Raw genomic sequence first — 11,423 nt, 5'->3', positions numbered from 1 at the left:
TAAGGGCATATCAGATTCATTTTGTACTTGTAAATGCAGCGTTTTACTTAATATCAAGAGTGTGTTAGGAAATACAAGCACTTGTTATCTAAACTTATGAGAAATTAAACAATACATGTATTTACCGAATCGGTGAGATGAGTGCAGAACTGCAGACTTTCATCTGTCTTATCTTTAGATAGATTTTTACTGGCTTCTTTCAGCTTGTTTAACCAGAAATGTTTCTAGTTACTGCATTTTTAGTTATTTATTAGAAAAGGATTTAGGAAAATAAGTTTTAAGTTAAAACAATACCGGCATTCCTGAGATAAATCTAACTGTTTTAATGTAAAGTTTCACTGAAATAAACCTTAAAATAATTTTTTAGCTCTACATAATTTTTCTTAGCGCTTATTCTCTAAATTAAATGGAAATTCCGATTAGAAGACTTGAATAATCAAGGTTGTTGACATACACAAAGTTGCGAATGCTCGTTAGTTTGAATTGACTCGAACGAGGAAAAGTTGTTGATGTTTAATAAAACAAACACTAGCCTAGCCTTATGATTCGAAATTGAAAATAGTGAATAAGGATGCTTACTGGTGGTGGAATAAAAGTCTTATGAAACATTATTTCGTTAAGTTCTTGTATATAAACACAACCAGAGCGCTCTGTTTTCATCGCGTCGTAAAGATGAACTCCTTGATAGTTAACGTAATTTGCAGTTTTATAAACTTCACAACGCAAATTGAAAGTTGGAAGTGGGCTAAACTTATCAAAAATCTTGACAAACAAGAAAAAAGGGTCTTGTGGTTACGGTAAAAAATAATGGCTAACCCCCCGGCCCCACTCACAATAGCCCCCGGTTCCGACGCCTGTGCCTCGCAGTTATGTGTTTTACTTCATATTTGTAATTTAAATCTTTGACAAAATATTTTATACTAATTTTTGTAATAGATATAGTTATGTTGAAAGTACTATAGCATATCTTCGAAAATAGGTCACTGAAGCGTTGAAGCGAGGGCTTGTGTCAAAAATAGTTCGGACCGGAAGTATTTGATAAAGCATCACCCGTTTGATATAGCAAAGGTTTATCACACGGGTAATATACACCACACGTTTGAGATAGATATATAATATAAATAATATATATATATATATATATATATATATATATATATATATATATATATATATATATATATATATATATATATATATATATATATATATATATATATATATACTTATTTGCATATGAGGTACAGTACCGGTAAATACTTTCAGGAACGTGATAGCTAAGGGGTAATTTTAAAAAAAAATTATATACAGTAATTAAGTGATTTGATATAATAGATATACAGGTGTATTTGACAATGTTTAACGTATCATTTACATATTATCATAGATATTTGTTCTAAAGTGTTTATGAAAATCCAGCAGCAGTTTCAACTGAAAATTGTATTCTGAATCGGTGCTTGTCATTTATATGCATAAACAATATAAGCAATGTTCTCTTCTGTTTTAAATCATCATAATCAATGAATAACACACTTTGTATCTTTAGCAGGATTAATCACTTTGAGTGAGTGAAAAACAATTCACATATATGCATCTGCTATATCTTAAACTAAACCATAGCACTAATGATAAAAGAATGTTAGCTGATACAGTTCTTTGTCGTTTTTCCGCTAGATTAAACAACTCAACAGAGCAATGGTTTCCAACATGAATGGCGCAAATCCATTTAGTATTTTTCCTCATCTTTACGAATGATTATCAATCATATGTATTCGGGTAGTTTTCTTAATTTACACTTATTAATACCACCCTGCTATAGCTACAAACACAGAGGAAAACAACCAGAAGGATCACAAACCTTTGTCAATACAGAATAAACACAATAGTCTGGAGTGTTTTTACGGAAATGACGTTAAAAAGAATACACACAGTGATTTAGTAGCTTGATTAATATTGAAAAATATTTCGTTCAAACCCGATTTGTCGTATTGAATACGATAAAATTCTAATTCTATGAAAATGAAAAGAATTATTGCCATTTCGCCATTATACAAGACTTAAAAAGACAATTGATCTTTTAGTTAATCTGATGTTAACAGGATTTCTTACAAAACTTTATTTGGAAAACGTGATTTAAAAAAAAAAAGAAATATAGTTTGTAGAGATGGATGGGCTATATCATCGAGAAAATATCATATATATTTGAATAGTTATAAACACAAAACATGTTTGTTACAGCTCAGATTGTTTTATACTTTAAACTCTGAGGGAGGGAGGATGTCCCAAGATCCCATGTTAAACATGAGTCCGACCCTTGTGTAGCAGAATGATTTTATAGTCATGTCACATTATAAGCATTGCGGTTCTCAACATAATGTCAATTGCAATATGCTTGCATACACGTATATATACGTCAAGTACATAAAAAACTATATAGTATGTTATTTAATTAAGTTTCCGAAAATAATTAAAAATAGCTAAATTCAAAATCAAATGTCTCCAACCTACATGTACCTCGGAAATTATGACTTTAAGAGACTTGAATCTGCAAAATCTTAAGTTGCTCTCACTCAAGGTACAACCTCTCTGACCAATTGATTTTTGAAATTTTTTCAAAAGGTTTTTCTCTAATATATCTATGTTAAATCCGAACCCTCGTTGTTTTGTAGCTTACTTTACCTCTAAGGAAATGGACAGTCCCTGAGCATACTTCCATACAATTTCCAGCTTTCTGGCCTATTGGATTACTTGATATTCAAAGACTTGAAACTACATTACCCGAGGATGCTTTCAAATAAGTTTCAGCTTTTTTGACCGATTGGTTTTTGAGGAAAAATTTTTGTTTAAAGATACCAATAAAGTTAAATAAGTCTTGATTACTTCCCTTTAAAAAGGGGTGAAACACTTTATTTGAATTCCATTTATCTATCAATGCTTTTTGCCAAGTTTGATTGACATCGGCCCAGTGGTTCCGTAGATGAAGTCAAACATGTAAAAATGTTTACAGGCATACCAGACAGAACGTCGAACAACTAGATGGACAGACGGACACCGGAAAAAAATTTATCAGAATTGTCACTTGAGCTTTCAGATCAAATTTAATGCACCATCTTTTACATTATTTTACCATATTTAATAAAATAATATGTCTCAATATTGTATCTAACGCTGTCAATATTTCTATACCACAACCATATTTTGCTTTACTTTGGTTTTCTTTTTATTTCGTCAGATCTTTTTGTTAAGCAAAATATGTTTCAATCATCAGTGGTTACAAACAATCGGTCCATATTCTTTAAATACATGTATGGTCTTGAAAAGCCCACACCTAATCAATCAATTATGAAATGTGAATTTCATTTAAATAGAGAAGAGTTTGATAGATTAACCATAACATTTAGAACGCTAACGGATCAAAAGCGCCTTTTTAAAAAATAAATTATTATCTTTGTCGACATTTTTTCAACGTACAATAGTGATTTTTTTAGCCGTTTCCTATTTTCGGTTACCATTCATTTTATTAAAAAAATCCTTCACCTTGCTTTTCTAACTTTGTCCTGCATGTCCATGCATTTTCGTATCTGTTTTGTTGTGTACGGTAAAAAATGATCAATGTGACACATTTTAAGACTAAAGAAACATTTCCATTTTAGTTTTATTCCAATTCAATTATTGCATTAACACTTTTCAAAACTTTGATTTCTTCGTTACATTACCCGGCCAAAAAACCGTTAAAGAAAATGATGATGAAATATGACATAAATATATATTTTAGTACCGTTGATATCATTTTTTTTTTTGTATTTCTATCAGCTTTCAGGTATTAAAAAAAATTTGGTTGTTAATCAAATGTAATTTCTGCCTAATGCAGGAAATTAAATGTTTTAGGGTCACTGTAAATAAAAAAAATGAAGAGTATACTTTTACGAGAGACATTATCAATTAAACACAATACACGGAAGGAAAGTTCAGGAAATATTTCGTATTTGATAAATTTGGGAATTTTCTGGGTTTGATTGGCTTTTATGTACATAGTACTTATCTTTGTTTTACTGTGTCCGATCAAAGTTCATTTTTTCAAAATTAACAGTTTAGACTTGTTTACTATCTGAACATAAAGCCATAGGCATTGAAATAAAGAATAACGAAAATTATTCATATTGACAAATACGTATATTGTTATGACTGTTTTGTTTTTCTTTTGTTTTGTTTTTATTTGTTTTTGGTTTTTGGTTGGTTTTTTTGTTTGTTTGTTTTTTGCAAGTGGCAAAAATTACATTGTTACACGTGCATTTTGGCAATAGAAAAGATTGTTAAATAATTCTTTTATTGAACATTATTAGAATATTGAACTTCGGCAAACATTTTCCTTTGATAATCTGCATACTGATGATTTAGATTACTAAAGCCCCCCCCCCTTTTCCAAAAAACCAAACACCTACCAAAAACAAACAAACAAATAAACATGACAGATGATGACATAACGTTCACCATTGAACATCAGTATGTCGTACCAATCACTGATTTAAAATCAGTACCTAAATCAATGATGTAAATGCTGACCTCTCAAAGACACCATCGTTTGTTCATTCTTAAAATAATTCACGAAGGGGTCATTTAAAAGCAGCATTATCATCATCCTTGTTAACTCAATTGTAAACATATTTATGCCCGTCTTGAGACTAAATATATGTTATACCGTAATGTGACTTAATTAAGTAAGACTTAGTTATCGGACCATTTTGTTCCAGCATTTTTTGCTGTATAAGATCTGGATGTATTTCATATCATACATATATTTCAAATACTTTTCTACTTTTGTTACATATGTATTAGTTTATTTTTTGAATGTCTCATGGGTAAAGCTAAGTCGTTCAAATAGAAGACAATTAATAAATAAGCAATATCTCAGAATTAGTCTTTTAGTGCTTTGAAAAAATTGACATATTTTTAAATTTCCAAAGAATTGCAATCAGACTAATAAACTTTGTTGATAACATCTTTGTTCACATTCTACGAGGGTCAATCAAAAAATACGAAGACTTTTGTCATAGCAATGATACTTAACGTCATATCATTACTTAATTTGGTAGACATAATTTGGCAAAAGTTTCAAACAATTTGCAAGAAAAAAGTTAATAAATTCCTTTATTTCAAAGAATTGTTTAGAATCTAATCCTGCAAAAATGAGGTCACGGCGCACGGTCAAAATTTGTGTTATGTCAACAATAAACCATATAATGTTGAAGGTAATATCTCTATAAATTGGGCTTAAAACCAAATAATCTTAAAACCTTAAATTAAGTTTTGTCTTGGTACTCTATGTTCCAAATAATGACGGGATATATTGTTTTGTCCAACAGATATTAGTAACTGAAGACAGACAGTCCTCATTAGAATTGACTAAAAACATCGACGTCGCCGGACGTCACGGCGCAACGAGAATTACAAACAAAATGGATTAACTCAGGAAGAAGCCGATACAAGCTGTGAAAATGCTTAATGGTGCAAAAAATAAGTCAACAATTATTTTGCAAGTTTGTGTTTAACTGTAATAAATTTTAAAAATTTAAGGTACAAAAGACTATGCGTTATATAATGATTGGGTATATCTATAAACTGTGTTTAATCTTGACGTCATGTTTTGAACGTTATCGTGCGCCGTGGTGACAAAAAAAGGGGTAACAAAAATACCGTTTCATCAAATAGACTAAAACTTCGCATATCAATAACATAAGTGTTGGTGCACAGATTGATCTGTTAAGTATGACTTTCATGAAAAATATATGGTAGACAGCAACATTGTCTTCGTATTTTTTTATTGACCCTCGTACGTTACTATCCAGAATTGTCATTATTCGTTCAGTTGGATGATTAGTCTATTTCAGACTTGCCCTGTTCTGGATCAGAATTACAGGACGTGCATTGGAATTAATTGTGGTTCATGAACTCGGGTGTTTTTTTCCCCCAGTGATAACAGGCTTTGAAATATATTCTTGATTAAAAGCATGTATACATGTAAGTATAGAATGTTTATGCATATTATAATAGCGTTGCGATCGAGGAAAAAACACGGAAAATTTGGCATTGCCTTTTATTTTTGTTATTGTCTTAAATTGTTCTACCTTAAGTTTACACTTACAATTTCAAGATGTTTATAAAAATAGCAAAGCGAAATTCTTACAGAATTTTATGGTTCGTCTAATTTCGACGCGTTTAATGGTGATACTGTGATAATCTTAAATTCTTTTCTTAAAATAAAAATATTAATTCAGAAGTACTATAATATACTCATTTCTAATGTAGGTTTTTTACACCCTTGAATTAAATATTCTTCGAAACACTAAAGATGTATATTAGATACAGTAGATGAATCATTTCACAGCAAAATGTCGTAGATAATAGTGAATAAATACACTCCATAGTATGTACAATTAAAATATTAAAGAAAGACATTGAATTCTTAACATGCAAAGAACTAGACATTGCTTTGCTACTAGCTAGCACAACAATTTAAAGCAAGGTACATACAAAAACTTCGTGATTGTCAAACTATGATAAATACGTCCAAAACTGTCTATTCAGTACTTTGATGACGTCACTTGTAAAAGGTCCCGCTTTTAATCAGTGCGTAAAGCGGCAACAATTTCTTCCCAGAATTTATTCAAGTCCTCGTTTCCATCTGGCCATCTGATGCTGACTATAGACCACCAAATATATTTCAGGTCTCTAGGCAATCTCGCGATGGAAATGTCGTCTTTGATTACTACTATAATTGACCGTTCCCTTTGGTTATGAAAAGCATGGGTAACAACCATTTGCACCGCGTACGAGTTCCAGCCGTTTTCTAAAAAACTTTCGGTGACAATAATGACAACTTTTCGACTCTGGTCAATGCATTGAAGTAGTTGTTCCGATTTAGATATTCCGGGTAAAAAGTCTTTATCAGGTAAACTGATTTTGAAACCCAGACTGGTCAGAGCTTGGTAAAAAGTAATGCAAGCGAGCTGGTAGTCTTCCTCGGTGTAGGAGACGAAAGCATCAAACCGAAACTCGTCCGAATTCGAAACGTGCATGACGCCTTTCCATCGACTACGAAGGCGTAAAATAACGTAATCGATATGAACACGATACCGTTTGACAACTGCTGAAGTAAGTAAAACAATCATGAGCAACACAAATGCAAAGAAGGTACCTATTAACCATGCATCTGATTGACACTCCAACTCAAACTTTTCAAATACCTTCTGGCGAAGGAACATCGACAGAAACACTTTTTTGTTGATGCAAAAGGTTTTATTTAAATCTCCAAACCTGTCTTGGTTTTCTTTCATCCATTTCAGTGACCAAATGTGTGTGCATTCGCAACTTATCGGATTCCCTTCAATGAAAACAACAGCCTTTTCATTTGATAATACTTTTTCAATAGCATTTCTTGAAAAAAATGAGATTTTGTTTTGACGTAAATATAAGCGCTTAAGATTTTTCAAATTTGACACAGGAATGGTCGAGAGCAAATTAAAATCTAAATTGATAGTAAATAGCGAATGTTTTTGATCTACGAACATTGCTGCTGGCATATAAGTTAACAAATTGCGGCTTAAGTCAGCTATGCAAAGGTTATTTAATCCACGGAAATATGTTCCATTTTTAAGAGTACCAGCATAGCTTAAATTTGTATAAGATGCCAAAAATATTCTCAGTTTTAAAGTATACATTAAAAAGTCTGCTTTTATTTCCCTGCAATCATTGTACGAAATGTCGATAATCTCCAAGGAAGGGGCTTGAATAGGTAACATATATTTAAATGGCAAGTTAATATGATTTAAATATAATTCTTTTAAATTTTTGGCAATAACAGCTAAATCAAAAAGTGAGGGAAAAGTAAACAGTTTCACATGATTTTTGGAGACCTGCAACACTGTTAGTTTTTCCGACATTTTAAATGTTATTATCACTCTTTTTTTAAAATGTGTTTTTCTTGTATTGTTAGATACAAAAATATTGGATGCATTCTGTGAAAATGTTTCGGTTTCAATCATTCTTGTTGCTGCAAGTTGTTGGAAAGGATACTGCAAGGAACCATCACAATTACAATTGTCATTATTTGAGCTATAGTTAAATACCTGCAGATTTGGATATCGTGTCAAAAAATCTGTCAAGTACCATATGTTGAGATATACGATGCTGTTTGATGAAATGTCAAAGTATTCCATGCACTGACCCATCACAGTGTTCAAAAGATTGTAATAAATTCCCACGATACGATTTGCACTTAATTCAACTCTTTTGGAACAAATATTAAAGAGATATTTACAATTTTCATTATCAAGAAACAGTGCTTTTTTAGCAATCATTGGCTCATTTCCGTTTGCAACAATGTGGTCCATAGTTCGATTTTGTAGACACTTTAAAGATTTTAATGCTACGCTTATATCACACATTCCTCCAAACTGAATCTGCACCCCTTTCAGAAATGGGAAAGAACAAAAGATATCTTCACTGACATCACCATAAACCCTGTATCTAAATATCATTTCCAAGTTTATTATAGGAGATTTTATCAACCCGCGAAAAGTGGAATTGGTTAAATGGAACTTAGATCTTCCAGTGAAAAATTTGATAATGCTCATTTTAGTTAAATTTTGAAACGATGAACTAAACTGAAATCCGTCAAATACATCAATTGTCAAGTTTTCTGTTGTCTTTGCCTTTGAAATAGCAACATCGGGGTAACCGCTCCCCCGAAATGAATTGTCATGAAGACATAAAATTTTCAGACTATTAAGATTTGCGAACGAATAAATTTCAAATGATGTCATATGCAGACGACAGCTTGAAAGATCCAATTCACAAAGATTATGTAGAGCTTGAAAAGAAAAGTTTCCAATAGATTGAATGGGATTGCCCCGTAAGGAAAGAGATGTGATGCACAACCGGAGAACAGAGTCAATGGTGTTGAATGTTTCCAGGGATATTGCGGTAAAGCGGTTTTCGGATAAATCAACGGTCAACGATGTGTTTGTATATTCTGATGGTATGTGCTGACCATTGGGTATCACAGATAGGTTACGGTGTCCGCATTGCCACATCCATCCATGGTTTCCACATCCATCGGTATGTGGAGAAAACAAACAAGGTTCCGGTGTGATGCAGTCTGAAAATTATAAAACGGAGACATCTTATTTCACATTAAAATGCATGAACAAAGAAAACACTTCAATTTAAAATTTATATATAAACTAACCTGAAACCCTCCAAATTAAGAGTAAAAGAATCCACATTGCTGCATAAAACAAGACAAGCTGATATTGTGGGAGTTTCAATGTGACACAACTTACTCTTTCTTATAGATAGTAGACACAAAAAAATCAATTAAATAAATACATGGATTGCGCGATTTACATGAATTGATAAGGATAACAGGAAGATCATTACAAATTACAACGTTCACTTTATGGCAATGCGCTCGTGTACATAGTAATATCTATATCTTAGGATATTTACTTTTTTATCTAGTTATTTATTTATTCTCAATTCAAATCTTTTTTTTCTTAGTGTGTTTGTATAAAAGGGATTTTAAAGCATGCATGACATAGATTTAGAGTATATAAGATACTTTCGATGTTTTCGTTAATTTTATCGAATTAACTTTGTCATGTAATTATCAGTTTTCAATAATTATTCAAGCAAGATAATTTGAAAATAGTTTTATTTCTAATTTTACGATAAAGGGTTTCATGTAAAATTCAACAAACATTGGTCAATTTTCGCCTCAATTTTGATCTATGATATAAGATATCACGATTGTTTGAAAAAAGAGATGTCTTCATATGTGGTTTGATTACACCGCCAATGTAAAGAAAAATATATAGCTGTGAAATGGCAAATATCGAAGGAAATATCTTTATACACTTAAAGTATCATACCGTCTTATAAAAATGTGTTGATCGCACGTTCAAAAAACTAAGTAACGGGAAATTTATTATTCTCTTTTACTATTTGAAAAAGAAAAATAAGTTTAAGAGTGCTAGATATCTGTAATCCTTAACATTTGTAAGGTATTCCTACGTGTATTTGAGTCAAGAAGTAATAGAACTTTCAACAATCAAATGCAAACCAACTTGCAACCATGCATTTGATATCCATGCCTAGGAATGTGGTCGATATAATTTTCTACCAATCCATACCATTAAAGCTTCTGGATGGTCAACAACATCTGCTTTGATCTTTAGAAAGGATTTTTTACTCTAAATAAATAAACTTTCATTTGACAAGCTCCATATCTTTTGGCTTTAAAATTTCAATTTTTTCTAACTTGCATATTTAGATAGATCTTGTTTGTCTGAGGGATGTAACAATAGAATTCTATTGTGATCTCCGTTAGAAAAAAAAATAGCCACTGCCATTCAGTTCTCTTACAAAGGTTCTCTGTTGAAAAAAGTTTCCTTTGTTTTTTCTGTCTAGAATACTCAAACAGTGTTTGAATGTTTGTTCCGTTAAAGATTCAAAAGAACTAAATTTTGCCAGGTTGAGGCCGCACATTGATACCAGATTTGATTATAAAGTTCTCTAGATCATTCTGTATAAAGATATACGGAAGTGTACCCTTGAAACTATAATAAAATACATAAGTATACTTTTTTTGTTAGATAAAATAGTTTATGGATTAGCTCCACGGTAACTGAAAAATTTATGAAAACAATATAAATGCTTAACCTTATAAGAGAAATCAGGGCCTTTTAAATTTCATAGTCCACATGCTAAAACGATTACAATTATAAAAATTTTCTTTTTTTAGCATGAAGGTTATAAAATCATTTACTTCTTCATTTTAACAGTCTTTGGACACTTTATTATTAAAATCTGCTATAAAATATTACTGCTTAAGATCAACAAGTTGTAAAGCAAATATACTGCACTGCCACTTGCAAAACACTGCTTGCAATATTAAATCCTGATTTATCTAACCATTTTGTTAAGGATGGCCATAGTTGGAAATGTATGGTTATATTTCTGAAATATATTTTACTTTCTAAATATGAAATGTCTACAGTACTAGTACTCTTACAAAATTTACATTTTTGCAGATTCTCTTATACATTTACATATTGAAATCGTATGACTGACCTTGGAGGGGACTTATATATACACCTGGTGTCTGATTAATCGATTTATGCTCATAATGAAATTTTGTCTTAATCAATACGCAATAAATTATAATACGATTTATTTTATTTATAAAAAAAATATTATTATTATACCGATGTTTCCGGTATTGCTGTAGTTATGATCCGTGCCAATTTTTTTTGCGCGTAATGGCATACCATTTTTGTAAGCTTTGACATCATTGTATTATGTAGGTGGTTGCCACAATCGCCAAATCACAAAAATAAAAATATTACATGAACTTTTCTGTTTGT

Source organism: Magallana gigas, chromosome 4, assembly GCF_963853765.1.
Source record: "Magallana gigas chromosome 4, xbMagGiga1.1, whole genome shotgun sequence".
NCBI lineage: Eukaryota > Metazoa > Mollusca > Bivalvia > Ostreida > Ostreidae > Magallana > Magallana gigas.
This window is presented reverse-complemented; position numbering follows the sequence as displayed.